The sequence below is a fragment of the Hyaena hyaena genome, unplaced genomic scaffold, assembly GCF_003009895.1.
Source record: "Hyaena hyaena isolate Hyena2069 unplaced genomic scaffold, ASM300989v1 scaffold_938, whole genome shotgun sequence".
Lineage (NCBI taxonomy): Eukaryota > Metazoa > Chordata > Mammalia > Carnivora > Hyaenidae > Hyaena > Hyaena hyaena.
In genome coordinates, this window is record NW_024081570.1 from 116,309 (window position 1) to 123,804 (window position 7,496).

Genomic DNA, 7,496 nt, shown 5'->3' on the forward strand with positions numbered 1-7,496 from the left:
ATCATGAAAGGCTAAGGATGATTTATTGGTTTACTAGCTTAGGCTTTTTATGACATGTTGCCAGGAAATCATGCAAATTTAATGCATCTTCCTCCAGTATGAAACTTGCATGTAGAAAATCAGTGTAGCTCATTGCCTACCAACAAACATCAGATTTTTCTATGTATCAGTGGAGGTCAGTTGGGAAATGAATCTTAAGAATTATGAATTAGAGGGATAAAGGTTTATGGCCTTAATTTAACTTTAGTAGTCTATGGTCCTCATGAGTGGGATAGCTTTGGACTCATGGTTGCTGTCTAGGAGGTCTAGGGGCAGGTATCAGATCACCATACATAAAGATATTGAAGTTCAGGAACAAAAAAATTCCAGTCCTTTTAGGACTGGGTTAAGTTGCTAACTCACCATGATACAGAAGTAGGAATCCTATTATGGTCAATCCAAGTCCACAACAAGACTTGTGCTTTGCTCATAGTAACTAGATTTCATCTCAAGTACCAACTTTAATTAATTAATCTACTCGGAACACTGCATTAAGAGGGGTTCTGAAGCTCGTGTCAGCTCAGTGAGAAAAGCTTGAAGGGTGAGGTAAAGAGAACAGGTAGTACATGTGCCACATGTCTATCATTTCTGATATAGATTTGGAGCTATAGGATTCTGAGATCTCACTGGTCCCAGAGTCTGGACAAGACAAACTCAACTAATATATATTGAGTAAAGTAACCCAAGCAACTCACTTCTTAATTACAGCTGTTTGGAACCACTTCCATATTTTCCAAGTGCATAAAACCATGACAGTTTTGTGCTCAAAAGATAACTTGTTTGGCTTTCTTAAAAGGAAGGAAGACATTCCACATGAGTTCCTTTGCTTTCCTGTCTAATCACTCAATGTCTCTTATCTTGCCCCACTTTTCCTTTTCTTTTTGCTTTGTTTTGTTTTGTTTTGTTTTCTTCATAACAGAAAATAAAGCATCCTTCCTCCCCCTTTAGAACTGGCTTCTTATTCTTCTCTCCAGGCTCATTACCCACAACTTAAGAGAAAATGGCTGATGGAGAAATAAGGTTTTACTGGAAATGCATTCCCAATCTCTGCAGCCTCTCCCATACCACCCCACCTTCCTATGTCTCTAATTTATCAATGGCCATGAATTTCACAAATTACTGTTTTTCTTTATTTCAAATTAATTTTGCTCTGTCATCAAGCTGTCAGACTACAGTACCAATTCTAAGTAATTGTACATGGAATTTGCATGATTTGTAAAATACAGACAAAGGAAAATGGAAATTCAGCTTCCTGGTTCTCACCACTTGCTGAGCGTGTCTCACATTGGTCTGATTTTGTTTGATTACATGAGTTGAGGTTCATGGTTAAGTATAAAGAAATTGAGTATAACATTGCCATCTAATAGTTCAAAGGAAATGTAATTTATATCTGTTATTAAAATTGTGTTCTGGTATATTTGAAATGCTAAGATCTATGCTCAGAGAAAGGTCTTGAATATTCTATTTCTAGTTTATTTGAAGTTGATATTTTGGACTATGGTTATTTTTCTGAACTTGCTCTCTTCCTAAATTGACCTTATGCAGAAAACAACTTATTAATATTTAAGTAGCTAATCCCAGTACTGTCTTCCTTTAAAAGCAAACCACATGTCTCATTAGTAACTCATAACATTAGTATCAAGTAAAAAGTTTTCTTGGTTACTTGTATCATCTTTAAGGGATGAATTTTATAGTATTTGGTAGATCTTTTTATACCATATATCATCAGTGCAAACACAAACACACCTCAAAGTGATTTTTTTAATGCAAGTCTTAACAAAGATGGAAGTGTGAGATTCAGTATCTAAAGTCCTTCTTTTTGACAAAATGTGACTTTCTGCTGGGGATAAAGAAAGGAAAGTATACTTGTGGCATATTTCTTTAAGACAGGGAGAAAAGGAAGTAGTTCTATTTGTTGATCTCTTTAAAGATGCAGAGAGAGAGAGAGAAACAAAGAGCGATGGTAGCAAGAAAGAACAGAGCCAAAAATTATTTCTTTTTCAAGAAAGGAGGCAGGAGAAAGACCCAGTATGGGGTGGTTTGTGACAACATTTTAATGAAAAGCAAGTTTCTTTATTGAAATCTGATAAATAATAGACCAGGAAGAGGAGGCTTAGCCATTTTATTTTTAAATGAGATGATGAAATGCAGATAAATTGGATGCCTGAGTCAAGAATTTATTGGGTTCATTGAGTGTTTTTAGGACAGCTTTGACCTTTCCATAATGTGTGAAGGGTCCCTATCTCCCATAAAGTTGTGCCCTCAAAGAGTGAGCAGTAAGCATTCTCTAATAAAGTTATAAAGGAGAAAAAGAAAGTGCTCTGACCCATCAGCTGAGCAGTTGTAGTGTCTGTCATGCAGAATTCTCTCCAGAAAATAGCTGTAAAGACTAGGACCTCAGGAGTTCTAAGGCCAGCGTCCTCCTTTGATTTCTAAAGGAACAATTGTTACTCCTTGTTTTCGAAATTACAAATTAGGACACTAGAAAAGTATTTGATGTGTTTGCTGAATTCTCCTGTCAGCCAACCCATAAACAGAATGAATTGCGTACCATGTATTCTGCACTAGAAAGGGCTGCTGGTCTCAGTATTTATGAGAAGAGTGGGTATCCATTTAGAATGCATAAAACCTGTGCAGTTTTAATTTGATGGTCAATGTATTTCGTTTCTAACTCTCCAAGGGATAGATGTACAAATGCTTAAATTCTCAGAGTTCTAATGCCATAATTGGGTTTCTGTTTTTGTTTCTCTGTGTTGTTAACATGATACAACCTAAGTACAGACTGGTGTTAAAACAAGCTTATGATAGAGGTGCCTGGGTGGCCCAGTCGGTTAAGCGTCTGACTTTGGCTCAGGTCATGATCTCACAGTTTGCGGGTTTGAGCCCCACATCGGGCTCTGTGCTGATGGCTAGCTCAGAGCCTGGAGCCTGTTTCAGATTCTGTGTCTCCCTTTCTCTCTGACCCTCCCCTGTTCATGCTGTCTCTTTCTCTCAGAAATAAATAAAACATTAAAAAAAAAAAAAAGCTTATGATAATGATATTGATGCGTATAAACAAGCTTTTCAAACCAAAGTCAGTACCTGAAGCAAGTTATAAACAATTTTTCATAATCTCTTTTCATCTGACTTTGCAGAGTGATAGCTCCTTTTAGCCTCTTTTTGGTTTAAATGTTAAACCTGGCCATCTTTGGGTATAAAATAGAACTTGAGTTCTATTCTAGGTGCATTCAAATGTTACATTCTTTGGATCTACCCATAGACCTTTGGGGAAACCGTAGTAAAGTGGAAAATAGCTGGGATTTGTAGCTAACTTGAGCATCATGAAAAAAACAATCTCCCCGTGCCTCAGTTTCCTAATCTGTAAAATGGAGATGAAAGTATATACAGTATATACAGTAGTTGCAATTACCATCAACTTTCCTTTTCCTCCTCACTGTGTTTAATACACCAGAGTCTACATACCTAGTGCCTTCACACAGCTGAGTTTGATCATATACCTTGATGCGGATGTTATTAGGTATATATTCATTCACGCATCCAAGGTAGGAAGTAGACCTTCCTTTTTCCAGGTCTGTACACTGAGAAACCATTTCTTAAACATGTGAATCCTACCACCTCACCTACCAAGGTTCCCTCTTCTCCCACTGCGGCCCAAAATTTTACCACTTGGAATTTATTGTTTCTGTCTCACAGACTTTATAATTTTGAGACCCCCAATTGCAATGCATCATAATATATCTTAAATTTTTATCAATGCCTGAGCTTGGGGCTGGAGTAAGCCCACGCCCCATGACTAGACTCTTAGCTGAAGGAAAGAGGAGGAGAAAGAAGAGGTAGCCAGCAATAAATGAAAGAAGGGGCTCTGGGAAATAGAAAACCCACAATCATTTATTTCACAGATTTATCTGGAAATTTCATGATATGGTTGATAGTGGAATTATTTTTTAAATCTATTTTTCTCAAAAGAAGAAAAAAATTATGGGGTTCAAACTAAATATGACTTTCAGCTTGGTTTTGGTAACTCATGTGAAATTTTTATTGAATCAGACTCTTTCATTATTTTTATCTAGTACTAAGATTGAAAATCTAGGATAGGGGCGCCTGGGTGGCTCAGTTGGTTGAGCACCCGACTTCAGCTCAGGTCATTGTCCCGTGGTTCTCATAGGTTTGGGCCCCACATTGGGCCCTGTGCTGACAGCTTGGAGCCTGGAGCCTGCTTTGGATTCTGTTTCCCTCTCTCTCTGCCCCTACACCCCACTAGTTCTCTCTCTGTCTGTCTCTGTCTCTGTCTCTGTCTCTCTGTCTCTCTCTCTCTGTCACTCTCAAAAATAAACAATAAGAAAAAAAAATTTAAGGAAATCTAGGCTAGCTTTTACTTGTACAAATTAGTACATGGCTTAGGGAGGAAGGAGTAAAAAGCCTTGATTATTTGCCCTATAACCTAGTGCCTACCTTGAGGTTTATTTAATGTGGCAGGTGGTGACAAACCACTGCTTATGACATCTCTTGCAATGTAATCTCACCACTCAATGACAAATGCTTCTCGCAAACGGAAACCTGGTAGTATTCTAAAACAGGAGGGGAAATGAATATAATTCAGATATGGGATAATAAAAAATGGTCTCTCAAAACATGTCAAATAAATTAGATCTCTAAGAAGGGTCCATATTACAAGTGGCAAAGATAAATCAGAACGGATTTTTTTTCTCCCTAGGATTTTGTTGTTGTTGTCAGTTGTCAGAGCGAATTAATACTCTTGGAAGCAGCCCTATTACCATGCCACCTTGTGCTGTTGTTTTTCAGTAGTTTGAACTGTTAGTGCTAATTGAAAAAACTATCTGGGAAAGTTAATTGGGGGTGACACTAGTTAGTTGCGGCTGAGGACATAACCAGGTTAATTATAGATTATGGGTCAGATAAAGGGTTAAGCTTTTCTACATCTTGAGTTTTAGCTAAGTTCATGAGTTAGTTGTTTTTAAATCATGAAATTTTAGTGCAAGGCAATTCTTAGGAGGCAGGGGTAGCTTCACAGTTAATTGGGGGGCAGTTGGAAATGTTAGCACTCTGTTGTTGGGCAGTTGGCATGTTCTCCGTAAGGCACAGTAAATCAGCAGTGAAATTAGGCAAGGCTCAGCACATGTGTGCACGTTTATATAACAGTGTTTTTCAGGCTTCAGCCAGCCACACACCACCTGCAAGACTTTTGCTGCCTGCACTTTTATTTGCTTAATATTTTTCTCTAAGCTATTATAAATATTTGCTTTGTTTTCACTTATCCTTGACATAAGCAATAATATCCACAATGAATTCAGAGATCTGATGTATTTTTTATATTATGCATTAAAAACACAGTTGTTGCAATTAAAAAAACCTTAATTTTATAAAAATTAAAAAAAAATACTGTGTAACACCATGAAATGCCTCATAGTTTGGAATGCACTTTTATGATCTATACTTGTATCATTCATTTTCATAACTACATAATTTTGTTTTATTTCCTATACTTTCAGAATAAATTCCCCCCCTTTGTTCAAGTGGGAAATACATTTATGTTTTTGAAACATTGAAAAGGAGATGAGAAGAAAACGCACATTTTATATAATTACTTGTTGGTCTATTCTGGAGTTACAATAGGTAATACTAATGAGAGCAGGTACACTATAGGACACTGTATGGCAGAGGCTTCTTATGCCAAGGCAGGGAGAGACAGGGCTAGGAACAGAGGAAAAGGAACTCGCCAGCTCAGGCCCATTGCAAGCAGTCATAGATGGTCAAGTAGCAGTCCTGATCTAGTGGCAGCTGGCTGCTGGCTGCTGGCTGCTGGCTGCTGGCTCCTGGTGTTGAGAACCCTGACTGAATCTCTACTCAGCAGGGAAGGAGAGCAGGCTGATAGTGATGTCTGCCCTAGGCAGGAGAGAGGCAGGAGTATTGAGTATGCCAAGGATTTCCCATTCCTTCTCTGGGGAATAACACCATAATTTAGTTGTTCTAGCACCATGGTGGAGTACTTCTTCACTATTTTTTTTAATGTTATTTTATTTTTGAGAGAGAGAGAGAGAGACAGAGAGAGAGACAGAGAGAGGTGCAGAGAGTGAATGGGGGAGGGGCAAAGATAGAGGGAGACCCGGCGTCAGAAGCAGGCTCTGGGCTCTGAGCTTTCAGCACAGAGCCCAATGTCATGAGCCCTGAGATGATTACCTGAGCCTAAATTGGCATTTAACCCACTGAGCTACCCAGGCACGCCCCACTCCACTATAGTTTTACATCAAAATGGAAAGTTTTCTTTTTGGCATTGAACTACTGGGTTTGTCATCTACTTGACATCTCCATCTCTGTTATTTTTTTAAAATTTTGACTGCATGTGATTTTACTGAAATATGTAGCTAACTTTCAATCATAATGACAGTTTTAATTGATTCTTCTTTGCTTTCTTCAGATCATACACTACCATTCTGACATTCACTGTTGTCTTACTGTTCTTACTTATCCAGCCTTTTTACTGAATTCTGCAAAGTAGCTCGGGACAAGACTTTCTTTCTGGTTGTCTCTAATTGAATCTGAAGCTGCACTTATTTTCTGCTGATCGGTGTATGTGTCATCTTTTGTATTTACAGGTTCCTAGCAGGCTAGGAATACCTGAATTTAAGTGATTTAAGTGTACATTTTGTACCCATGATATCAGAAATATTTTGAGATGATTTATAAATAATGAGAAATATCTTTTAAGAGTGGGAGGTTCTTGGCATTGGCTCAAGATAGCTTCTGGAGAGGTCCAGATATTCAGAGACATAAATGAGGAGATATGAGACTTTTTTTTTTCCCTCTCCCTCCTCTTCACATTCCTTCTAAGGTTCTGCTTCCTGTCTATGGCCATACCACCCTGAACGCGCCCGATCTTGTCTAACATTCTGCTTCCTGAGGTGGATGAGAAGACAAAGGGTTGAACTGGCAGATTCTACACTAGTCTGAAGTGGTAAACCAAGATTTGCATTTTTAAAACAAGTCTTGGCACTCCCACCCAGTCTTAGGGCTTGTACAAGGACCACGGATGTTTTCTTTGGCACCAAATCCACCATTAGAGCTTCTGGAAAACCTGCTGATTAGCTAGCATATTCCCCATGTCCAGATCCTCTTGTGTATTCCCCATGTCCAGACAGACCCTCAAGGATCCCAAACCAGTATGTAAAGTACCTCCAATCAAAAATTTCAGATTTTGTGTAGTAGACCATTTCTCCTAAATAGTCCATGCTCTTTCCAAACAGTGTTTTTTCTAAAATTTGAACCTGCATGAGAATGCAGGTTAAAGGGCTTGTTAAAACAGATTGCTGAGCCCCACCCTCTGATTTCAGATTAGGTCTGCCTGGGGTGGGACCTAAGAATTTGCATTTCTAATAAGTTCCCAGGTTGTTGATGCTGCTGGTCTGGAGACTACACCTAATAATCCTTGCACAATATTT